At 40.4% G+C, this 26,509-nt stretch overlaps 1 long non-coding RNA gene across 2 annotated transcripts in view; it reads right to left on the bottom strand.

The window, feature by feature from the left end:
* Window positions 1-26,509, bottom strand: part of LOC110220359 (uncharacterized) — a 277,070-nt gene that overhangs the window by 111,901 nt on the left and 138,660 nt on the right. For both annotated transcript variants that reach the window (XR_013485766.1, XR_013485765.1), the window contains one exon: window positions 12,635-12,672. This is a non-coding gene — a long non-coding RNA (uncharacterized LOC110220359). The remainder of the gene's footprint in view (window positions 1-12,634; window positions 12,673-26,509) is intronic.

The following is a 26,509-nucleotide window of genomic DNA, read 5'->3' as shown; positions in this document are numbered from 1 at the left end:
TTTCTGTCTCTAGCTCTATGATCTCACGACTCCAAGTTCAGTGCTCTACCCACTATGCCACATGGTCTCTCTCATGAGGAAATGAGGGCCTGAGGAGGTAAACTGAGTTGTTCAAGGTTCCAAATGTAGTTAGTATCAGAGGCAGGCCTAGAATTCTTGGTATTCTGACACCAAGTCAAGTGAGTGCCTGGCACAGAATGAGCATGTAATTAATGCTTGTTGGCTGGCTGGCTGACCATACCATACCATTTCTCTCTTAGCCAGAGACAAAAGATGTGGGAATTCCTTATAAGTTCATCATATGCCAGGGTCAGAGAGAAACCTCAGGTTCCAACAAGTGGGAATGTGGATTGTTTTTTCCTATTATCTCTTTTCTACCCAGGATATTGATAACACATAGATGCTTAACTAAATATCCTCCCACTCACCAGGAAGGGCCTCCCACAATAAACCTTAGACTTCCTGAGCTTTTAACTTATTCTTTCTTTGTCCATCCCCTCCTATAACTTGACCCTTCTTTTCAGTCATGAGGGAAAGGGGTGATGACCCCTAGAGTTAGGAATAGAGCACAGCAAGAGCTCAGATAGGTACTACAGTGCAGTAGGGCCCACTCATGGAAGATCTGAATATTTTTACAGTTCTTAAAAGGAACTATGTTTTAAAATCATGACTTCCAACTCAGAATCTAAACTCAAGTACTGATTATGAAGTATCTGGGTTTTTTTTTTATTTTTTAAACAGCAGCAGTATAAATTTTATAGTCCTCATTTAAAAATAAGTTCATTAGGGAAACTCCTGATTTATTTTCTTAATATTAACTTCCCAAAGGGACGTTTCAAATATTTCAGTAACTATAACACAAAATACTGTCTAGCTAAAAATACGTTCCTAAATTTCAGATTGCTCAAGTGAGTTTTCTCCCTTGATAAAAAAAAAATCCTCTAAAACTAGAGCCCTGAAGAAATACACAATTAATTTAAAGCAATTCATACCAGTGTATAAACAATATCAAGGGGCATTTAATCTACTTTGAAACGTGACATGTTGTGAAATTGACCATAAAATACTAGCAATATAAACTGTAGAAATCATTCTGGTTTTTTAATGATCTGCTCTCTGAAAGAATTTAGCCTTTAAAAGGTTTAATGAATGTGTATACAGAGAGAATAAATAACACCTACTATCAGAGTATTACATCTTGAAATTAGTTTACAGATCTGATATCAAGGACTATGTTAATTTTAATTAGAGCATAGCTAATATTTTCTTCATTTTACTTATTATACTGTGGCTTAAACCCTCAAATTAACTCTTCACGGTATTGCATAAATAATTGACTACGGAACAGATGATGTTGAAAGTAGAACAATGAGTCAGGCATGATGGCCCAGGCCTGCGATCTCTACTACTAGGAAAGCTGAGGCTGGTGGTTTGCTTGAGCTCTGCAGTTCTAAGCTGCATTGGGGCTAAAAGCAATCAAGTGTCCTTATTAAGTCTAGCACTAATATGATGAACCTCCTGAAAGTGGATGCCTGAAAGGGCAGGGGTGGGGGGGGGTGATGGAGGTAGAAACTGATCTAGGTTAGAAAAATGTAGCAGACTAAAATTTCTATGCCAATTAGCCGTGGAAGACTGCCGCATTTCCAGCCTGGCCAAGATAGGGAGAGCTAGACTCAAAAAAAAAAAAAAACCCCAACAACAACCCCAGCAAAACAAAAGGATAACAATGGTAGAATATATGAGACTACAGTAGTCTAGGGGATGTCATTAGGTTACCAAGGAGGTCTACATGAATTATGTACTAGATGACTTCAGTGTTTGGGGGCCTGTATACCTATGTGCTTTGTCTCACACATCATATCCCTGGGATTTGCTTGCAAAATTGCTTTGCTATGACTGATTAAGCATTAATGGTTCATCCCTACTGAGCTACTCCCTAACAGGTATATTTGCACAGACTCATGTTGTTTTTTGCAGAAAATCACACTCATATTTATTTATGACTTGCCCTAGTCTACAGCCTGAGCCATGGACCCTGAGCAGTACCTGGGTGTTTCCCCACTGAAGAAAGCTCTGACAATATCTATGATCCCAGAATGTGGGAATATTGAGACACCAGGGAGGGACTATGTGAAAAGAGGCAGAACGTTGCTTCTAGAGGCTCCGTAAACATCCAACACCACATTGGTCACCAGGAGAAGTTAAAAGGTTAGCTATGACAGGAGTCCCTGCCTCATGGAACTAATGAGTACAAATTTAATACATTCATAAATTCCATATAACCCTTTGGTGGGTCAGTGATTTCAATGCGAGTGCTCAATCCACAAGCATTTATTAAGCACTTCCCATATGCTAGGAACCTAGTGATGTCATTTTGGGTCCTCTTTAATTATGAAGGACGACAACCATGATACGCTAGGCACCTGAACTGAGCACGGGGACACAAAGCAAAAGCAAAAACAACAACAACAAAACAACAGTGCCTGTCCTCAGAAAGCTTTTATTTTGATGGAGGAGACGACAAAGACATAAACCGTTGGCTGGCTTGATTGCCTAAAATGCTATTTTGCGGAGAACTCACGTAAGGGAGATGCTCACGTGGTGCTCAGAAAAAGCGACGCAAGGACACTGTCAAGGTCTCCGTCGATTGTGAAACAGGGAAGACACTGGCACAGGACCACCCAGCACGATGGGCCCACGTCAAAGAACACACTGTGCTCTATTAGCGAAGCAGAATTATAGTAGCTCCAAAGAAACGTGAGATGTGCAAATTCAGAGACATTTCCACTCCAAATGTTCATATGGACTACCTGGCTCTAACCTCTGGCGGAGAGAGCATCCTGAGAGCTTAGATTGCTCTAATCAGCCACAGGCAGACACACTGTAACTTGACGCCAACACGGCGATGTCATTTGGGTTGTCTTTGATAACCAGGGACAGAGAAACAAACAGCCAGAGGGGAAGGCACGCTGAAGCAGATCAAAACCCCTCTTCCCCGCTGCCTTTTCAGCCAGGGTAATTCTTGTCTATGTCCACACGTACAGTATTCATCCAAAGCACTCAGGTCTCTCCTCCCCTTTTTTCCTGTCTTCATATGGGATCTCTACTATTGCTCGTACTTGCTTTATGACCAAACCACTTCATTCTCTAATCATATATAGAATGTCTCCAAAATCTATCAGCTATTAAAGCGTAAAGCTGCACTAAGACTTTTGGGACACCCCGCATGTCTCTGATGATATCCAGGTATGTGTAAACCCCTGGCAGCAGTAGCTGTTTCATTTTTATCTTTATGTCCCAGCACCTAGCAGACAGTAGATACTTAATGAATTTTTTTTGGGGGGGGGTAGTGGGGTTAAGTGACTTGCCCAGGATCACACAGTTAGTACGTGCTATGTGTCGGAGGCCACATGTGAACTCATGTCCTCCTGAATCCAGGGCCGATGCTCTATCCACTGCGCCACCTAGCTGCCCCCTTAATGAATGTTTGTTGAGTTACATTGGCTTGTCTTTTTTTTTTTTTTTAACAAATATCTGACCGTGTGACACCCCTACTCAACAACATTGTTGGCTCCCTATTAACCTCTAGGATATAATATGAACTCTGTTGTTTAGCTTCCCAAGTCTTATGCAGTTTGTGCTCAGCCTATCCTTCCACTCTTGCTAGAATTAACTCCCCTTCCTGCATCTTCTGCTATCCCATCAACCTGACCTTCTGGCTCTTACCCCACATTCCATTTCTCATCTCTATGCCTTTGTACTGGCTATTCCCATTCTGCCTAATAGAATCCCTCTCTTCACACAGGACGCAGCTCAGTCACCATCTTCTTCATGAGGGCTAATGCCCTCATCACCAACAACTTGGCAAAAAACTGTATTCATTAGTTAATTTGTCTTTTACATATCTGTACCCATACTTGTTTCCCCCATTGGAATTTAAGCTCCTCGTAAGCAGAGACTGTTTCATTCTTTGCACTTGTGTTCCTAAAGCCTGACAATGTTTAATCAATACTTCTTGACTGATTGGTTGACTTTACACCACTTATCTCACGCTGAAGGCTACCTATGGGCATTACGTGCTATTCTGCAGTCTTTTCGGTTACTCGTGTAATGGGAAGAGCAACGATGATGGCCTTGTCTTTAGGCATGCACAAGTATCCCCTACCTGGCTCCAAGCCAATAAGTGGGAACTTTGGGAATCCAGTTTCCAGATATGAACGATTGAGGAGTTGATACAACATAGTGAGGAAAAGTCTTCTAATTGACTGTGAAGTTAGAGACTCAGGAGGAATCGAACTGGAATGGAGTTCACATGTAAAAGGATGACGCTGATCTCTCACTCTCTTTTCCCTCCTGGCTCCAAGTGAGGCAAGAACTCCTGGGAGCTGTATCTACGAGCACCTGGCATCTCTGTTTCTTTTGTGTTTGCTCATCCCTGATCTTAGATGATAGTACTAGGGGGAAAACAGTCTTTCAAATTTACCTCTAGTATCCTGAGAGGGAAAATGTTACCATACTCTGGGGTATGCTAGCACAAATGGGGGTTGAAATGAGTGGAGAGCCTATGCTACACACGGACATTTACTGGGGAGAACAAGTAATACAGTCTGGTTACACTGTAGCACATATGGTAGAAAAACAGAATAAGAAAAACTTGGAAAGACAGAATAGTTTCCCTGGATCTAGGCTCTCCCCCTTTCAATGCATCCACATAGCTATCAAAATAATTTCTTCAAGGCATAGCTCTGACCATTTCACTTTCCTGCTCAAAAAACTTCAGTGTCCTTAAGATAAAACCGATTGTCTCTAAGATGAATAGCTCCTCAGCATAGCATTTAAAGCCCTCAACAATGTGCTTCCAACCTACTTTTCCAGGCTTCATGCTCTACCATAGTAGACCAATTACAGTAGAGTAGCGCTCCCTGAACTGGGCATTCCAGGTCTTGTCTCTTTGAACATACAGTTGGCCACCAAGCCTAGGGCACGCTCTCTCTTCACCTGTAATTCTTACCATTCCTTGCTTCTTGCAAGATGCAGCTAATGTGACCTACACTAAACCTTTCTAATCCTTCTCACTTGCTCTAGCTCTCTTCAATTTGCGTCATCCTTACTTATCTTCAAAAGTTAGCTGCCCTTGACCTATGCATTTATAATAAATAGCTATATAATGTAATGTGATGTGATATATCAATATAACAACTAGCTATACATTTATTTATCTGTGCCCATTTATTCTTCTCCAACCCAGGTCCAGCAGGATATAAGCTTCTTAAGGGCATGGACTGTTTCCTTTTTGTCTTTGTGTTCTCAATGCCTCCCATATCTTTCTTGGTTTCATTAGTGTAGGGAAATACCATTGAGGAGACTCCCAGGACCACTGTACATCAGCGGAGACTCTATAATTAAGAGTTTTGGAGAGTTCCTTCAAGCACTGAAAGATTAAGTAACTTGCCCAGGACCACACAGCCAAGAAGAGTCAGAGGTAATATTTGAGCCTGGGGAGGTCTTCCTGACATTTAGGCCAACTCTCTATCCATGATGCCAAGCTGCCTCCTACCTAGAGGCTACTTAATAAATATTTTCTGAAGTTGGAGCTAAAGTAGTACTAGACCATAGAGGTCCCTGGATGTCAGGCTCAGAGGTTAGAACCACTCTACTCAGTATGCAACAGGAAACCATTGTAAGATTGTTGTTCACTTGTTGCAGTCATATCTGACTCTTGGTGGACCCCATTTGCGGTTTTCTTGGCAAAGATACTGGAGTAATTGGCCATTTCCTTCTCTAGCTCATTTTTACAGATGAGGAAACTGAGGCAAAGAGGGTGAAATGACTTGCCCAGGATCACACAGCTAGCATCAGACTGGATTTTAACTCGGCAAGATAAGTGTTCCTGACTTCAGGCCTGTCACTCCATCCACTGTGCCACTAAAAGATACAGTGTTTTAACCAGACAAATTGATTCCATTGATGTTTGTTGATCAATTGATAAATATCACATATAAAGTTTCCATTTATTCAAATGTTGGTATTTTTTCTGGCCATCCCCTTCACCAATCACTTCAGAGAAGGAGATGATGACTGCATTTGAAATCGTTAAAAAACCTAGACGCAGCTATTTCTCTGGTCAGGATCTGAACTTGACAAGAAATAAGAAATCTGAAAAGATAAAAAATATTTAAAGTTCAAACCATCTCCTTTTATTTTCAGCTTTCAGAGATGTAAGGGGAATCATATAACGCACTCAGGACCTTGGACTTGGTGAGCACTTACCTAAAGATGCTTTTTTTTTCAATCTTAGAAATTAGGAAGACCAAAAGGCTTGGATTGTTCCTCGTGTTTTACCAAGACGGAGATGTTCCATTTCTACTAAAACCCATTACCATATTCTGATAGCCCTGGAAATACTTCAAGTAGCTATTGCAAAAACGAAGTCCTCTCTTCTCCAAGCTAAATATCTCCAGTTCCTTCAACCAGTTTTTATAGAGCTTGATGTTGAGAATCATCATTATCCTAACTGTCCTCCTCTGAATGATCTCCAGCTAGGTGGTATGGTGGATAGGGCACTGGACCTGCGGTCAGGAAGACCTGAATTCGAATTCAGTCTCAGACACCTATTAGCTGTTGTGAACCCAGGCAAGTCACTTAACTTCTCTCTGCTTCAGTTTTCTCATCTATAAAATGGGGATAATAATAGGACTTTCCTCCTAAAGTTGTGAGAATAAAATAAGACAACATTTGTAAAGCACTTTTCAAATCTTAAAAAGCTATATAAATGGTTCTTGTTGTTCTTGTTGTTATTATTACTATCAGCATCCTTTCTAAAATATGGTGCCTAATATGAACATAATATTCCAGCTGAGAACAAGGGAAGGAATGGAAAAAATACACACAATTATTCTCTGAGGAGGCAGTCTGTGTATTTGAGACTTCAATGACTCCATAATTTCACTGATGTGGGCACTCCCTTCATCAGCACAAATGCCAACCCCTAGATATCTTCTTATTCCTTTTTTTCCTTTTTGAAAAATTCATTTTTATTTTATTTTTATCTTCAAATTATTTTCCTCCCTCTTCTTCTTCCGCACCCTCCATTCAGGAAGCAAGAAAAACAAAACCTATTACAAATATATAAAAATTTATTCAAGCAAACAAATTCTTCCATTAACCACGACCCCACCCCCAATGTGCCTAATTCTGCACTGTCATCACCTCTCTGTCTGGAGGGTGGCAGCACATTTCTTCTTTAGTTCTCTGGAATTGTGGTTGGTCATGGTGTTGATCCAGCCTCCTAGGTCTTTTAAAACTGTTTATCTTTACAATATGATTATAGCATAAATTGTTCTCCTGGTTCTTCTCTCTGCGTCGGGAAGGATGCATGTCTGTTTCACTGTTTCTTACAGCACAGTAGTACTGCATCATATTCATATACCACATAGCATAACTTGTTCAGGCATCTGCCAACTGACAGGCACTCCCTCCCCACACTGTGATTCTTGATTTGCCTTTATCTCTTAATGGTGGAGAGAGCTTAAAAGGTGATGTGTGGATATGTATATGTGTGTATGTATGCATGTACACATACGTGTACATGTATATGTGTATGTATATGTGTGTGTGTGTGCATATTCCACGCACTCCACAGTGTAAGACCTCCTCAAACAATAAGAAAAATACAGGAGTTAATTTGAAAGATGCTCTCTCCAATATGTCCCATGCTTGTCTGTGTCTTTTCATGAGTTCTCTATAAAGCATCTTCTTAAAGTTCTGGAAATTATATTCTAGTGTTTTTTTTTTAGTATCTCAGGTGTCCTACCATGACATTTGAACTGTGCATCTAATCTAATCTCTCATTTTTATTACATGATGATGATAATGCTAACATTTATATAGTGCTATGGTTGCAAAGCACTATATACGTGTGTGTATGTGTGTATATATGTACATATACACATACATATATACATACATATATATGTGTGTGTACACATGCACACACACACACACACACACACACACACACACACACACACATATATATATGTGTGTGTGTCATTTGATCACATACTCAGTCTAACACCTTCTCCACAGTGTTGTTCTTGTTTTTTTTATTCTCCTTGGACATAAATGAAGTGCAAGATGGTACCCAACACACTCATGTTAACAGTGTAGCTTGAACAGGGTGTCTGCTGTGGCCCTCGTACCAGCAGCTCTCTCTCTCCAGACTGGCTTACTCACCCCAATCTGCCCTTGCAAGTCAGGGACTTCTTCTTGGAGGCGGGGGGAGTGACCGGTGATATCTATGCAGCTACAACTCAAGTCTTTCAGGTTCCATTCCTACCGCTTGCATCTCTGAACCCCCACTGGTGTTTTCCCAATTAAACAAAATGAGTTGCAATAATTTCACTGGCTCTTAAAAGTTATATTTAGAAATATTTGCTAAAAGAGAAGACAAAAGCAATAATAATTAAAACATTTACATAGAAAGCAAAAGCAGGGAAAATAAAAATACATCAATCCATCCATAAAACTGGGTCACACTCTCCAAAGCATGCACACAGTGTCTGTGGGGGAGAATGGAAACGCACGGAAACCTAGAAAAGGGACATACGAATGGGGAAACCCATGCACCAATGGAAATAGATCACAGCTCTTCCATACCTTCCCGTATTTTCTAAAGTGAGATTCGGCAAACTATAGCCCAAGAGTCAAGTCCAACCTATCCTCTGTTTTTGTACTGCTTGAGAACAAAGAATGGTTCAATTTGGGCTCTGTACTGGGTTTCTTCCACACCACTGATGAATACCTTTGGAAAGCCCATTTGCGCCCTGCCCGCTTTAATGCTTGATACAATAATTAGAGGGTCATTGGATAAGTTAATCTCTGTTACTTTTTCAAAACAGTCAGGTGGCACAGTAGATAGCACTGGACTTGGTGTCAAGAAGGCCTGAGTTCATATCCTGCTTCAGATATTCCTGAGCCTCTCTCAGACTCAGTTTCCTCATCTGTAAAATGGGGATAATAATAGCACCATTGTTGTGAGGATCAAATGAGATAATACATAAATTGCTTTCTAAACTCTAAAGTGCTGTATAAATGCTAGTTATTATTATTATTATATTGCAATGAATCTTGTATAATTTTAACATATGCATAGGAAACACCTTTCTGGATCTGTGAACTTGCTTTTTAAAGGACATTCTGGCAAATCTATTGCAACATAAATGCTTTTCTTTGTAACACTATGCTATGCATTCATGATATTATTTGGAGAAAAGGACCACCAACTTCAACAAACTGCCAAAGGGGTCTAGGACACACACAAAATAGTTAAGAACCTCTGTCCTAAGGTGACATTAATTGATGATGCTAATTAAAAAAAATAAATGGTCAACAAAAATAAATACAATGAAAATTTTTTATTCTCTACATCTTTCAGTCAATTGCATCACTGTGAAGATAAGACATATTGTGAAATGTCATTTGAAAAAGCCTACCTATTCCTGTCTAGTACCTCATTCAGGATGTCTTAGATGTAGATTACTTTGTATAGATGGGAAAGTAGTCTTATTGGACAGTAGTTTTCAATGTTCTTATAGTCCAGGTATAAAGGAGGCCAACCACGAAATGGTCCTCACTACAGGAGATGGGCTACCTATGTGATAAGAGCAAGGGATAACTAGCAGGTCTTTTGGTCCAGCTCAGTAATATTCCATTACATTCATGTCCCTGCATGGTTGATACCTAAACCTTAATGATAAACAACCTTTGAATGTGGTGTCTACTATGTGCAAGCCCCTATGCTAAGTAATGTTTGCATGTATTTCTAAAGAGAACTCTTTCTATGGAAAATCAGATTTTCATGAATGAGGTTAAAAAGTAATAATTAATTTTTTTAAGCACACCGAAATTGAAACATTACATAAAGACCGTTAAGTTATATGTACTATATATGTACTATATATATATATAACACCTACAGAAATGACTACAAATTGTATCGAGTAATTTGTATTGCTTTGAAGATCTATATTTTTCTTCCATAGCTGTCACAGCATATGCAAAGTCTGCATATTTTAGTGTTCAAAACATGTTTGGGGTGCAGTTTTTTCTTTTTTTCTTTAAAAAAATCCTTAAGTTATTTTTAATTCCCCCATCATCATTACCAATAGCCATACAGAAAATACATCCCATCTCCCAAATGACTTGAAAGAAGGATGAAGAACTCACATGAAATTGTAGTTATTCTGACGAACTAATTTAGCCAAATGCGGAATGATTCAACTTGCGACAAGCAGCAAAGAAATGCTTCGCTGAAAAGTGAATTTAATTTCTGCAGCCTGAAATGCAGCAAGTCACAGAGACTGAGAAGTTGCAGGGCAACAGGGTCAGTGAGGGGCAGGAAAGCCAATGGCATGTATGGTGGCAAACATTTTGGCTTCACTTGTAAGCTTGGCCTGACCTTGATTTGCGTGGCATAAAGACATTAATTCTCAATAGCCTCAAAAGCAAGAAGAAAACGATACTTTCAGGGGAGCAGGAGGCCTGCTAACACACCAGCCCCATATTAGGGGCAGATAAAAGCAACCTTACTTACCAATTGTGATGCAGTTAACAAAGCCACACTCCAACACACACACACACACACACACACACACACACACACACACACGCGCGCGCGCACGCAAGTGTTCAGGAGACAAATGTGAAACCATATGATTTTTTTTCCTGTTATGTTAAAAATGCATCTCCCCCCCCCCCGCCTCAAGCCCAGTCCGATTAAAGAGGGCACATCTGTTTTAAGTCCCTCTTTTATGAAAATTACTGAGCTTCCTCGGCATGCTTATCTTTTAATTTCAAAATTCTTTATAGCAATAACTTGAGATAATAACCAACCATATTTCTGTCCCCTTCAGAAAAAGAGAGAGAAGAAGAAGGAGAAGAAGAAAAAGAAAGAACCATTTTGAGCTTTGAACTCCCTTTTCTAATCCCCTTCCCCCCCCCCTTTGGGCCTAGTTTGAAAGGGCCCCCTCATTTGCGTTTAAAATGGATGTTTCATACCGGTTGATTAGTGTTAGTATGGGATACCAGCCGCTCGGAGCCTAAGGCTCAGCTTGAGATTCTAGGATTATTCATCAATTTCCCGGCAGGGGGGAACCACTTCGCACTTTCACTGCTCAGCACCAAAGGGCTCAGCTTTCCTTTTTAAGCATTTTCTTTCTTTCCTCCCCTCCCCCTCTTCACAAAGTTTTCACCCCTTCCCTCCCCCTCAAGGGGGTTACTTGAATGTACATGACACCAGATCACTTTTTAATACCCACATCTTTCCCCCTACCCTTCTGTTTTGAATGGCACATAATAGCTGGGGTCTTATTTAGCATTTGTGTCTCTGCTTTAAACTGTTGTCTAAGGGTGAAGTTATCTGGAGGTATCATCAGGGATTTGGAAAAGGGAAAACTTCATATTCTTATGCCACACTTCTCTGCTCCCTCCTCAGGGCGCCTTTCCCTTTCTTCCCCAAGCATTTATTAACTAGAGAAACACATAAAAGGAATCTACTAGGTAGGAACCTACTACCTACTAGGAAAATCAGTGCCAAAGCAATACAGTTAGCTGCAGCCTATGCGATTAGAACAGAGAGTGGAAAAACACTGAGCTTTGAGTCTGGTCCCTTGCTCTGTTACTGGCTAGGGGAGCGATCCTTTAAGATCCTTTAAGCAAGATGGGTAATTAATTTCTCAATTTCCGCTCATCTGAAAAGGTAGATGATGACATTTTCAAAATGCTGTAAAGTCACTGAAATTCAGAGATTGCTCAGGACCCAATATTTTTTTCACTTGTGTTTTATGTTCTAGGAGTGCATAGTACCTGATACACAGTAGGCACTTAATAAATGTTTATTGACTGACTGAAAATTGAAATAGGCAAACATGGAATAAATGATAACTTCTTGTCCAGTCAAAACTTTACAAAGATACAAAGGATTTACTCAGTGCTTCATTTGAAGCCCCTGAGTCAATCAAATCAACCAGTCAGTCATTAAGTGTTTATTAAGCACTTACTATGTGCTAAGATGGATAGCTAATACCTCAATTTCTACTCACCTAAAAAAGGGGGCTCACTGACATTTTCAAAATGCTGTAAAGTCAGTGAAAGACAAAGATTGATGAAGACCCAACATCTTTTCACTTGTGTTTTGTATTTTAGGGGTACACAGTACTGAAAAGTTGAAATAGATCTAGCTAAATCTTTACAAATCTTTAAATCTAGAAAGAATTTAGTTTATTGCTTCGTTTGAAGCTCTCGGTCACTCAAATCAGTTGGTCAGTCAGTCAATAAATAAAAGCACTTAGTAGGCGCCAAACTTAGGATAACGCCTGGCATGTGGGAAGTGTTTAATAAATTCTAGTCATTTGGCAGGCTGAGGATAAAGACAAAAACAGTCCCTGCCCTCATAGGGCTTATACATTCTAAAAGGGAAGACAAACATTAAAATAAAAAATCCAATAAAATAACAAGCAATAAAATACACACATGATAGCTACAAATGAGATGGACAGTAATCTCAGAGGGAAAGCATTATTTCTATTTCATTATTTTAGGCTTCAAGTTGTCTACTTTTCTAATAAATACTCACATCAGAGGATTCCCATTAGCAGCTACATCTCTGGGTTGCTGTGAACACAAAATGAGATAATATGTACAAAGTGCTTTGTAAACCTTAGAATACTTTATAAATGTTACTTATTATCGCTAGCTAGCTACTATCAGGGTAACTCCTCATTCACTATTCAGGAGTCCATAATATAATACACAGACTATTTCATCTATTGTTTCCCTCCATTTTTTCCCTGCTGCTTTCTGCTAAAGTGACTGAGTTTGCAACCTCAGTGGGGATACATAGTATCAAAATTTAACATAAGTCTACTAAGAGTTATAAATGCTCACAGTCATTTTTAATGGGACAGGACAATAAAACTGATGGCAAAAATGGCATCTACCTGTGAATTTCACCAGCACAAATTTTCTCTGTTGGGCGTTAGTTACTACAGGAAAAAGAGGGAAGAGGGAAAGAGATTCAACTCCAGGTCTACCATCTTGTAATCCTCCTGACTTCAGGGGAGGAGACACAGAAGGTTTAACAGAGCAGAACGTGGAAATGTGGGTACGAATTCAAAAGGCAGGAGGAGCTAGTAAAGCATGCTAGGGAGAGAGCAGCATAAGCAAAGGACTAAAGGAAAGAACTAAAAGCTCTTATTGGTTAGAAAGCACTCAACAAATACTGGTTGCTCGTCATTTCATGGACTTTTCAGTAAGGTTTTTGGTTCTATCCTCTTATAGGAGCATGGGTTATATTAGGCTTAGGTGGGTACGTACCTGCATGAAGGACGGCCCTCAAATGGTGGTTCTCACTAGGTAATAAGAGTAAATCTGATAAGGGATATAGAACCCAAAATGGTGGAGTAGTAGGAAGAAATATAGCCAAAATGTGGAAATATGTTTGCATGACTTCATATGCATTATAGGTATCATATTTCTTTCCTTCTCAGTAGTTAAGAGAGCAGCTAGAGGGAGGGTAATAATGTGGAATGGAAAATAAAAATAATTTTTTAAAAAAGTATAGCCAAGCTCACACACATACAACTCCTCTGACTCAATCTAGAAAATACATCAGACTGAATCCTAACACAGAAATCCAAGGGGAAAAAATCATGAGTAATTTTTTCAGCCCAGGGCAGCATAGAAAGACAAGCTGAGAGGTCTGTGGACACTGGAAACAGAGTCTGGCCAGAAGCATTCCAAAGACAAGGTCCCATACCCATGCATGCAGGTTGTGGGAATAGATGCCAACAGACGCCACCCAGATGTCATTGTTCACTACCCATTTCCAAGTCACAGATCCAAAGTGGACCGAAGAAGGGACCCGTGCACAGGGGTGGAGTTCCAGGGTTAGGAATGGTTATGGGTCCTTTCCTATGTACCCAAACAAGGAGGAAGATCAGAAGCAAGCCTCAGTGGTTTGGCTCAGACCCCCAAAATCAGAGCAGGGTCTCAATTCCAGTTTCTAGCCCAGTCTGAAGCCTGCAGAGAAACAACTAGGACAGGAATCCCGGACCAAAGGGAAGCCTATGGTTCTGTCACTCTGAACCAGCAGAGCTTTGCAGGTGGCTGATAGGGGCTGAATCCAGCAGCACTCTACTGTAGCTCAGACTGAAAAACAGGTCACGAAATTGCAGTGCTCGGGCTAGGGTAGGAGTGGGGAGCCTGCGGCCCTCGACATCCTCATGTGCGGCCTTATGAATCCAAACTTCTCACTTGTTCTGTGCAGTTTGGATTCAGTTAAAGGGCTGCACTTGTGGCTAGGGGAAGCAGTGATCAGACTTTATCCTGCAGTAGAACACTTTGGGAGCACTGAAAAATTCTTCTCAGTCTCCAGCCTGAGATGTCTCCAAGAGCCTGGAATAACATAACACCCAATATCCTCAAGAAGTCAGCAGAAAGGTCAGCCCAGACCTTCCCTCCAGAAATGCACAGAGCCTGCATCTAAAATGTACAACATCAGAAGTAAGTTGGAAAAATGAGCAAACAAACCCCCCCCAAAAATAAATAAATAACTCTACTATTAAAAGCTACATTGGTCACAGGGACGCTCAAAACACACACTAGAAGCAAAACCTATAAGAAAAAAAGTTGAGGCACAAATTTGAGTAGAATTCCTGGAAGAGATGAGGCAAGAAATTTTTTTTTAAGAATTAGAAAATGTTTTCATAAATAAAATGAGAGCACTAGAAGAAAATAAATGGAAAAGAAATGAAAGGTATGGGGTGGGAGGGGAGTGGGAAAAGAGTCAGAAAGGGAATGAACAGCTTGATACAAAAGGTACAAAACCTTGCCCAAACAACAAACTTCCTAAAAATTGGAATGTACCAAATAGAAACCAATATAGAACTCCATGAGATGACAAGAAACATTCAGGTCTAAAGACAAAAAAAAAAAAAAGGAAGAACCTCATAAAGTATCTCGTAGCTAAAGGAACTGACTTGGAAAATAGATTGAGGAGAAAAAACTGGACAACCTGAAAGCCATAACAAAAAAATGAATAGCATTATATATCAAGAAATCTTAAAACAAAACTCTCGGATCTCTTAGAACTTGAGGGCAAAACAGAAATACAGAGTCTCCTGATTGCCTCTTGAAGAAAACACCAAAATGAAAATCCTCAGGAACAATATGGCCAAAATCTAGAGCTTCCAGGTCAAAGGAAAAAAATACTACACGCAGTCAGGGAGAAAGAACTCAAGGCTTGAGCATGCCCGGTTTGCTTGGCATTGAAATTGCTGCAGCTTCTACACAGCTGGGGGGGGGGGGTAAACCTTTAATTGGCTGCCAGTTTATGTATATCTTGTGTTGTTGTTCTGCCAGCGCAGTCTTGTCCAACTCTTTGTGAGCCCATTTGGGGTTTTCTCGGCAAATGTACTGGAATGGCTTGCCATTTCTTTCTCCAGCTCATTTAACAGATGAGAAAATGGAGATAAACAGGGTTAAATGACTGGCCCAGGGTCATAGAGCTAGTAAGTGTCTGAGGCTGGATTTGAACTCCAGGCTTGGAGCACTCTCCACTGCACCACCTAGCTGCCAAGGCTAATACTTGGCAGAACACGTGTCAGTCTGCACGAGTAGAAGGAGCTTCCTGTTCTTACATGAATGAAATCACAGGGGTCCAGCTCTGTCCTTAACCTCAGTGCCATTATTCGATACAGACACTGAAAAGAGACCAGGTTGGTGACTCCCTGCACACTTCATGAGCCGCACAATTCACAGCTACACAAACACCCAAACGCACGCGTGCCTCTCAAAAGTGGACTTTTGTTTTTAACTCTTCTCACTAGCTTGAAGTGATATTTCTGAAACATTACTTTGCATGTCTTCGCTTATTATTTTCAACGTTTTTCGAGTGATTGTTAAAACTCTCTGTTTCTCCCTTTGGGAATTATCCCTTCGTACCTTTTGATCATTCATCCACTGGAGAATGGATTTTACTCTTGTATATTTGTATCCGTTTCTTTTTTAGATTCTGGATGTCAGCATTTTATCAGAAATATTTACTTGTGGTAGGACGACTATTTACTAGGATCCTTGGCTATGTCAGCTGTTTTCTTCAAAAGGCACTGAAACTGTCCTAGAGATTTGTTTGGCTCAGGGGCTGGGGGATCAGGTTATTGACATAGCTTCTTGGTCACTTAAGTAGAAAAATAGATAGAGCCAAGACTTCTGACCAAAGACAATCCTGGACAATACAGAAGTGGGAGAGCTGTGCTCAGATGAAAAAAGGCCATATCTTTATAGAGTATCCTTTACGTGCTACTCATGTCTTTTACTCCTGCTATGACTAATTCAACCTCTTTTTATTAACTGTTAGATGGACAATGAGCATCTCATTTCATTTCACCCTTGAACCTGAAGTACCAACCTAGACTGAGGCAGGTCTGGCTTTGTACATATATAGCAAAGCTTTGGACTGACTTCTAGATCGAGGCCAGATATACCACCCTCTCAGGATTCTAGGGGTACTTTTGCAGGTTCAGAGTGCTTTTCACTAGTGTCATTGGCTGAAGCCTCCATTCTGACGTGCCCGCTCAGCTATTTCTCAGAAGGAAATAGCACGCTGGTTCTACTGAACTGATTACCATCAATAAGCTTTTGCAAAGTAATATTTACCGAGAAGAGGTAGTGAGAATAGAAGTGCAAATATTTCCCCCAACACTGAGGGCACTGTCTCCCTTATACAACCTCACCGTAGCTAGAATGAGTCTTTGTCCCGCTACCAATGGGCTGTATGCCCCAGGTCATACCACAGAGCTTCGAGCTTGACTGACTGGTGGCAAAACCCAGGAAAACCTACTCCCAGATCTCTTCATGGTTTACTCTCCTGACCTTCAGAAGTTTACAAGGTTGCAGCCACATCAGGAAAGAATACACTCAACAGAAACAAAAGCAGTAGCGGTGTGTTCTCACCTTCAGGGCATCACCATGTGAGAGAAGGACCCAGGCCCCTCTCCCACCTGGAGGCCCCCAGCAATTCAACCTACTTTTCCAACGCCAACCAGTTTGGGCAGAACCAAGGCCTAGCACCAAATGCAGTCTAGTTCTAGCGACACAGTCAACCAATATAGTCTATTTTCTCGTGGGTAGAAGGCTGGTATCTCCAATAGCTCCCTACTGCCTCCAGGATGAAATATAAAATCCTCTTTGGCTTTTAAAGCTCTTCATAAACAGATGCCTTCCTACCTTTCTCTTCCTCATAGATTTTACTCTTTTTCATATAATCAACCATCCAGTGACACTGGTCTTCTTGCACAAGGGACTCCATCTGGAAATTTTGTGTTTATACTGTGGGTCTCCCATGCCAGCCATGCCTTCTTTCCTTGTATCTGTCCCCTGGTTTCCCTGGCTTCTTCAGGTCTCAGCTAAGACCCCATTCTAAGGCTTCTATGAGAAGCCTTTTCCATTCTCCTTAATGTTAGTGCTTTCCCTTAGAGACCATCTCCAATTTATCCCGTAGACATTGTGTTTCTACATAGTTATTTGCATGCTGTCCCCCCCACTAGATTGTGAACTCCTCCAGGGGAAGGATTATTTTTGCCTTTGTATCCCCAGTGCTTAGCAGAATGCCTGGCACACAGTAGGCACTCGTTGACTTGACTTAGAACCAGCTATAGAATACCTTACCTGCCTGCACATGCTCTGAATCATGGAGCAGGACACTTTCACTACATGTTATCAACTGGCAGAAGGTTTCCCAGCTTCTTCCATATAAAAAAAAAAAAACCCAAAAAAGTAGCTCTTACTATGTGTCAAGTGCTTTACAATTTTTCTCTCATTTGATCCTTCTAACAACCCTGGGGATTGTTACAACACTTAAGGAAATTGAGGCAGCTGGGTTAAGTAACTTGTCCACGGTTATCCAGCTGTCTGAGGCAGGATTTGAATTCAGGTCTTCCTGAGCAATTCCCAGTGCTCTAACCACTGTGCATGGAGCCGCCTCAGCAGTAGGTGAGTAGTACAAATAATTTATGTGCCAAAATGGGTGTACAAGATACCTGAAAGGACATATATGATTATAAAGGAAATGGACAAGTTGTAGAATGAATGTGAGAGATAAACAGAAGGACAGCATCTATTATCTACCTGGCATCCTAGGAATACTAAAAGAAGCAAAGGAAGGCCTTCAATGCGTGACCCTGGGCAAGTCACTTAATCCCAATTGCCTAAAAAAAAATAATAATAATAAAAGAATATCTTAGCTTTGAGGTCAAGAGATGAATAATGAACCCAAGAAACTGAAAATGAGCAGTCAGACAACATGAGGACCAGGAGAGAGTAAGTAATAGCTCCAAAGTTGTGTCACAGAAACCAAGAGAAGAGAAAGTGTCTTGGAGGAGGGAGTTACTAACACTGTCAAGAGTTAGAGAAAGAGGGGCAGCTAGGTGGCGCAGTGCATAGAGTATGAGCCCTGAAGTCAGGAGGACTTGAGTTCAAATCCAGCTTGACACTTACTAGCTGTGTGACCCTGGGCAAGTCATTTAACCCCAATTGCCTAAAAATTTAAAAAAATTTTAAAAAAAGTTACAGGAAGAAGAAGAATGAAGACTGAGGAAGGATACACATTTTATCAGTTAAAAGATCTAGTAAAGTTGTCAAAGGCAGTTCAAATGGAGTGGCTGAGTCAGAAGACTAATTATACGAACTTGAGACCCAAGTGAGTGATAAAGAAGTAGACAGAGAGACTACACAGCTCCTCCTAGCAGCCGGACAGCAGAAGTGAAGAGAGGTATATAGTCCAATGGCTTTAAGGGAAGGACTGGGTTAACTGAGATGTTTTCTCCTCCGTTTGTCCAGGCCTAGGGGAAGACTTCACTATACTTGTCAGCAGTAGGGAAGGGGTTAGCACTAAAGATGAAAGGAGGGAATAATTGGAGGGAGATGCTCCCTAAGGTAATAGGAAAGAACAGAAACAAGAACACACATAGAAGGGTTGGCCTTGACAAGAAGAAAGGCCACTTCTACTTCTCAGAGTCTGGAGAAAATGATAAGAGGAGATTTAAAAGCTCTTTAGGAGTTTTGAGGTGTGGGGAAGGGAAGATTAAGGAGATTATGACCAACACCCTTCTCATTCTTAATAAAATAGGGGGTAAGGGTCATCTGCTGAGAATGGGGCAGAAGCTTCAAAAGGGAGACTAATGCTCGGGACAGCTGCTTCTGGAAGCGGTGATACTTAGGGAAAAATAAAAGGATTATGGGGCAGTAGTTAAGGTTCAGTTAAAATGAGATAACATGAATTTGTGGAGGACTCAGTTGGCACCATTGTGACTCCCTCCAGCAGATTTCAGTAGAATGGGATTATAAACAGAAAGGTGATATTGATAGTGACTAAGGAAAAGCAGGAGAGAAAGGCATGAAGAAGTTTTTGATGTGCATGGTGGAAGGGAATATACCAATACTTATGAGGTGATAGATCCATTGAAGTATATAGCAAATTTTTTTTCACATTTAAAAAAAATTTTTACTCTCCTGTATATTATGTTCTCCACTTTGCATCTGCTGCTCTGCCTGATCTTAACTCCTTGGAACAAGATGCCCCTTCTAAGATAAGCTCCTTTCTAAATTCATTACCATGCTGCTAATTCAAGCCTTAATGGACACCACTTCCCTAAGCCTCCTCTCCCCTCTGACAGCAGGGCTGTAGGGTGGAGTACCAAACTCTTCCTAGTGCCTTCCTTTCTATAGGGCAGAAAATAGACTTTCTGGCTCACTCCATTCTATATCTGCCGCTCTTCCTGGTTTCAATTCAAGGGAATAAGATGCCAAGTGCTGGTGATCCCCTGATGCACCTCCCTGCTTTCCTGCCTTCTTTTGAGTGTTGTCTCTCTCCCTCCCCCCACCTTTAGATTGTAAGCTCCTTGAGAGCAGGGACTATCTTTTAATTAATTGAACCCCCAAGGCTTAGCAGAGTGCCTAACATACAGTAGGTGCTTAATAAATGTTTAGTTGCTTGGATTGGATTGTGCAAAACCTCTCTTTTAATATGTTTACCAATACATTTCGCTTGGACAAGATGAACACTTCCCAACAAATTAAAAAAAACTTCTTTAAAAAGTACATTAGCTGAAAACATTTCAGCAACATCACCTTGCATTGTGATTTCAACTTGCTAGCACATGTAACTTTCCATTCTTGAAGTTGATAAGAGCAATGAAAAATTCAGTCTTTAACTTTGATAGTAAAATACCAACAACCACCACTGTATTTGACATAATACTAGGCAGATTAACCTAATTAAATAAATGTATTCCCCAATGTGTTTCTTTTTTGTTTGGATGAAAATACATCTTATGGTCCTTAGCCAGGAATTTATTATTCCTATATTTTACACCATGGTCCTGAAACCCAATCTCATTCTGAGAGACCACCATCCTCTTGATGAGCAGTTCACCTCTGAAGGGAAAAAGGAAAAAAAAAACTATAAACCAAACACTTCCTAACAGAGCTCTCCAAAAGTGGAATGGATTTTCCCTCATGGGCATGACCTTAAAACAGGACTGGACAACCATTGCCTGGGAAACTTATAGTTGATTTCTGTTGAAGGGTGAGGAAGCCTTAGGAGTTTTCTTCCTACACTTTGATTCTATGATCACTTTGATATGTTGAACTGTACTCTCACCAAACTCCCAGCAATCCATCTTCTTCATAAGAATAACACATGAGATTTGGTCCATGCTTTGGTGAAATCTAAGGGCAACTGGGTGGTGCAGTGTATAGAGGGCCAGCCCTGGAGTCAGGAGGACCTGGCTTCAAATCTAGCTTCAGACACTTACTAGCTATGTGACCCTGGACAAGTCACTTAACCTTCAGTTAGCCTCAGTTTCCTCATCTATAAACTGAGTTGGAGAAGGAAATGGCAAACCATTCCAGTATCTTTTCCAGGAAAACCCCAAATGGGGTCATGGAGACTCAGATATGACTAAAAAATGACTGACTTGATTTAGTGAAATCTAGGTAGGCCATCCATTGTGACCATAACATTCTTCCGATTAAGAGCTATCAATAGACTTCCAATTTCTTCTAGGCTATAATGAAAACGCTTTTGTTGGGCATTTAAAGTCCTTCACAATCTGACTCCAACTTATCTGACTGATTTGACATCACTCCTCCTACTTCCCTCTCCAATTTACTTCGAGGATTCTTAACCTGGGGGTCCACTGAGCTTTAAAAAAATTTATAACTATATTTCAATCTAATTGCTTTCCTTTGTAATACTACACATTTTATATGATGCGTTTTTAAAAATGATTCCGAGTCCATTGACTACCAGACTGCCAAAGGGGTACAAAAAATGTTGAGAACTCCTGCTCTACATTCTAGCCAGGAGCGGAGAACCTGTGGCTCCGAGGCCACACGTGGCCCTCTAGATCTCAAGTGTCGTCCTTTGACTGAATCCAAACTTGTTCTGTAAAGTTCGGATTCAGTCAAAGGGCCACACTTGAGGACCTAGAGGGCCACATGTGACCTCAAAGATACAAGGTTTCCCACACCTGTCTAGCAGCCAAACCAGTCTGTTTCATGCTCTCTTATGGTAGAAATAGTATTTATTTTATATAGGCCATCATCATCACTTGGTTGATCTGGAAAGCTTGGGTAAAACCCAGCCTATTTGGGATCAGAGTTTGAGAGGTTTTCACAAAATTCCCATTGCCCTGAAGAAATGTGCTTTTTTTAAAGCCTAGGTTGCTGATTGCTGGCACTGAATACCAAGGGAAGGAAAGTAGGTTTCATTTGAATTCAGGGAGGAGTTGTATGCTTTTTAGTCTTATCAGCAAAATTGTTGCATTTTATGATCTGCCAGGATTTAATGCGTTTTAATCCCAGCCTTAATTATTGGACTGACCTGAGCTAGTCTTGTCCAATAATATTTGGCACAGCTAACAGGTTGAATGCAATGACCTTATAGCTAATTTCATTGTTGAAGTAGTGAGGGAAGGAAGATTGGTATGGAAGAAATAGAATGTCTAGTGATTGGCTGACACAGGTGTCCTGTGACTGTAATTTTTGTAGGAGTACATAGGGAGCCCTCTCAGTGGGATTAGAAGGATGCTGTAGAATTGGTTCAATGAATATTTAAGGAGATTGATAGGGAGAACAGGAAAATTACAAGATTGGCTATTGCCTGGATCTTATTATGATTTTTTAGGGAAAAAGTGTATTGCCAAGTAAAGAAAATGAAAATAAAAATGAATTGTCTTTGCATATTTAGAAAATAGAGGCAGAGCTGAATGAGCATTTGAGTTTTAAGGACTGTGACTCAGAAGCCAAAGAAGCAGTTTAGGGATCTAGTAATAGCACGTGAAAAGGGCAATGCTAATGGAGGTGGAGACTGATAGGCTCTAGGATAGGAAGCTGGGATCTCTGACCTCAGAGGCTTCACTTTAGAATGTGTTAAACCATAATGAGATTAGGGCTATAAAGGAAAAGAACAGGGCAAGAGTAAGGAAGAGGACTGAGAACTGGAACTAGGGGTGAAACAACTCCAAGTCTATATATTGGGCTCAAATGAAATAACATAGGCAAAGTATTTTGCGGACTTTAATGTACTATATAAATTCTAGCTTTTTTAATTCTTATTTTTATCCCATGACTTTCTCTCTAGTAGTGACTTTCTCTGTGCAAAGAAAGGTGATTAAGTGGGATCTCATCATCCAGGAATTTAATAGGTTGCAGGAGAAGTTTAAACATCAAGCTAATAAATTATTAGAACAAATGGCTAATGAGAGTATGATAGGAGAGGGGAGAGACTGGAAGCAGAAAGGCCAATTAGGAGTTTGCTGAAATGGTTCAGGCAAGAAATGACGAGGTCCCAAACCAGGGTAGAGGGTATGCCTATGGGGAGGAACCATATTAAGAGATGTCGTGAAGGTAGAAGGAGGCAGCTAGGTGGTTCAGTGGATAGAGTGCTGGGCCTGGAGTCCGCAGAACTGAGTTAAAATCTGGCCTCAGTTCCTGTGGGACCCTAGTCAAGTCACTTAACCTCTGTTTGTCTTAAGCCACTGGAAGAAGAAATGGCACCTACAACAGTATCTCTCCCAAGAAAACCCCATGGATACTATGGTGCACAGGGTCATGAAAGAGTCGGACGATAATGGAGATAGAATTGATGAGACTTAGCAACTGACTGATTTAGGGATTGAGGAAAAGAGAAAAGACAAGGATGATTCATAGGTTGTAAGCCTGGGTGACTGAAAAGATGATGAAGCCCTCCTCCTTAGAAATAGAGATGCTTGAAAGAAGGGTAGATTTGGAGGAAAATATGGATTTTGATTTAGATATGTTGAATTTTACATACTTATAGGACATTCTAATGGGATGTCCAGGAAGCAGATGGCAACACGTGACCAGAGTTCAGGTGAGAGATTAGGGCTGGATCTATAGGCCTGAGATCCACTTGCTAAAGATGATAACTGAATCCATAGGATTTAGAAGTTCACTAAAGGAAAGGTTTCAGAGAGAAAGAGAAAAGGACCCAGAGTAGACTCTTGGGGGATACCCATATTTAGAGGATAGGAGGAAGAAGATGAGCTAGTAAATAATAATTGAGGAGTGGTCACATAAGTAGGAGATCCTGCCACTGTTCTCTGTAAAGAGAGAAATATCACAGAAGCCAAGGGAGGAAAAAGTAGAGAAAGTAACCATGAAAATGGGGGGGGGGGAGTGTCAATAGTGTCAAAAAACTGCAGAAAAGTTAAAAGCGGTAAGAATTAAGAAAAGGTAATCGGGATGAGCACTTGAGATACAATTGATAATCTCGGAGAGAACAAGTTCAGTAGAGTGATGAGGCGGAAAGCCAAGGGATGGAGAAATGGTTGAGTGGTAAGGGAACTAAAGCAACAATTACAGAGAACAATTTTTAGATGAAAAAGAGAGAAGAGATAAGGGGGCGGTGATAGTTTGGGGAATGACAAGGTCAAGTGAAAGTTTTTAAGGAATAAGAGAAGGACCCTCGACAATTCACTTAACTGGGGCATAAGTCTGCTTCTGAGAAAAGTTAAGTTTGCCTTGATGGTTCACCTGTCTCGAGGCATGTCACCTCAGAAGACAGGTAATAGATTTAAGATTGACTCAGTATTCTAGGATAACATTTGCTCATTTGGATGAGACAAGCTGTAAACACTAAGTGAAAACTGACACAGTATGCTTTGGTGATTTGCACATGAATTAAAAAAGTAGAGAACTTTTAGGTTAGTAACTAGGGAAATATGGACACCAGAAATATTCTATGATTATGGAACCAATGTAACTTACCTGATTATGGACAGAAGATGAGAATCATAGCTAAGTTGGGATCATTCTCAACATAAGAAAGGTAAAAAGACAGATTTCCAATTGTGTTAAGGAGAGTTCGCAACTCACTGTCTGTCTTGTCTCTTTTCTAGGCTTATTGGTTGGCCAATGAAAGTCTGCAGTAATCTTTACTGTTACTGCTGCTGAGAGGAAGAAAGAATGGAGACAATATACTATACTCTCTATTACAACTTGGTGTGAGAAGAGTAAGTAGAAAGTATGTGCTATGCTCTGTCATACTTTTCTGCTGAGAAGAGAAGACAAAAGATACTTTTCTGCATTGTTTCCTGTTGTTGCCAAAAAGTGGGGAAGAATTCTTAAAAGGAGTACAGCTGGAGAAACTTTTGCCAATTTTAAGGCAAAAATCATCTTTTTTTTTTCTAAAAAAATGTGAATCAGCTGAAGAAATCAGCTAAGCATGAAGCTGGAAGTGATAGATTCTATAACTGCTAGGAGTAATACCAGCTGAGGGAACAGCATGGAAGCAGAGAATTAGAGAAGTCATCCTGAAGTTTGTGTCCATTCTTACCCATAGACTCTGAGTGCTTTTAGTAAGATAGTGTGATCCAGGTTTATGTGTGGACTGTGATGTATTTATTTCTTAATTTGCTTTATGAGGGCCTGTGATGTTGTGTTCACCTTATTGCAAATGGAAATATTTAAGATCCAAAGTATCATCATTGTGGATGGCTGGGTTTATGGAGATGGAAGTACACTGGTTGGGGCTCAAGAGCTAGAGTGGTGAATAGAGGGAGTCTATTGCCATATAACAGGACTCCCAAAAAGTTAGAGTGTAGTCACATGGTGGCAGTCCTTTCCTATTAGTATGAGGACAGGTTTGGGTGAGCAAGCCAGGCCAGAAAGTAATTATGGGGGGTCCATGTCATGAGGACCCTATTATGCAGGTGTTACAAAAGGACAGGGATGAGGCAGCTAGGTGGCACAGTGGATAGAGTACCAGTCCTGGAGTCAGGAAGACCTGAGTTCAAATCCAGCCTCAGACCATACTTTGACACTTATTAGCTGTGTGACCCTGGGCAAGACACTTAACCCCAATGGCCTAAAAATACCCACAAAAAACAAAAACAAAAGCATGGGGGTATGACTGTCAGCATCAGGGAAGGAAACAGTGGATGTGGAGTGAAGAAAGATGAGAAAAAAAGAAAGGGAATGATTTCAAGATACAGGCTCACAGAATAAAGAAGAGACGGTAAGATCAAGAACACTAATAGAGAGGCTACTCATGGAAAAGATCCCATTTTTTTTTTATCAAATCCAAAGTAAAGGAAGAGAGAAGGGAAATGGATTATAAAGAGGGATTTTGAAGTCTGGAAAGAAGAGGGAGGTTCCGATGGAAAATCTATACTTCCTCAGCAAAGAATGTCTTTTGCAGAGAGTAAGTAGGTAGGAGGGGTTATGAGGAAAAAGAAGGTTTAGAGTAGGTTCTGTGGATAATATAACAGAAAGTTGATCACGGAAGCAAAAAAAGAATTTCTGTGTATCACTACGGGCTTAGCAAAATTAGATAACATAAATTTTCAATGAAACATATGACAGTGAACCACATAATAAAACCAACCCAGTTGTGTGATTTTCCTCAGGAGTGGTAAGCAGCACAACCAGTAGAGACAGACTTGATTAAAAAACCAAAGAAACTATATTATTCATAAAGGCATTTTCAACAATGAGTTCATTGAACAGCAATATGTAATACAGATGCACCAAATAGCATAGCATCAAAAATAAAGGAAAAGTTAAATGAGTTAAAGGAAGAAGTAGACCATAAAAGTAGCCAATAAAAAATAGTTGGGGGCACTTCACTCTACCCTTTTCAGACCTAGACAAATCTGACAACAGCAGAACAAAAAGCAAGAAAAAAGTTAAGGACGGGAATAGAGTTTTAGAAGAGTTGGATATTAAAATGATCCATATATTACAAATCTTTAGCTATCACTGAATGGGAACAACAAGGGCTATACATATTCATTAGCTCTAAATGGCACCTTTACTAAAATTGACCACACATTAAGGCATAAAAATCTCACAAATACATGCAGAAAAGGAGATATGTTAAACACATCCTTTATAGACAAATAGGTAGCACAGTGAATAGAACACT

This window comes from Phascolarctos cinereus, unplaced genomic scaffold (assembly GCF_003287225.1).
Source record: "Phascolarctos cinereus isolate Bilbo 61053 unplaced genomic scaffold, phaCin_HiC Scaffold_4;HRSCAF=312, whole genome shotgun sequence".
Lineage (NCBI taxonomy): Eukaryota > Metazoa > Chordata > Mammalia > Diprotodontia > Phascolarctidae > Phascolarctos > Phascolarctos cinereus.
Note: the sequence above shows the minus strand (reverse complement) of the source record. Positions and strands in the feature narration are given on the sequence as shown.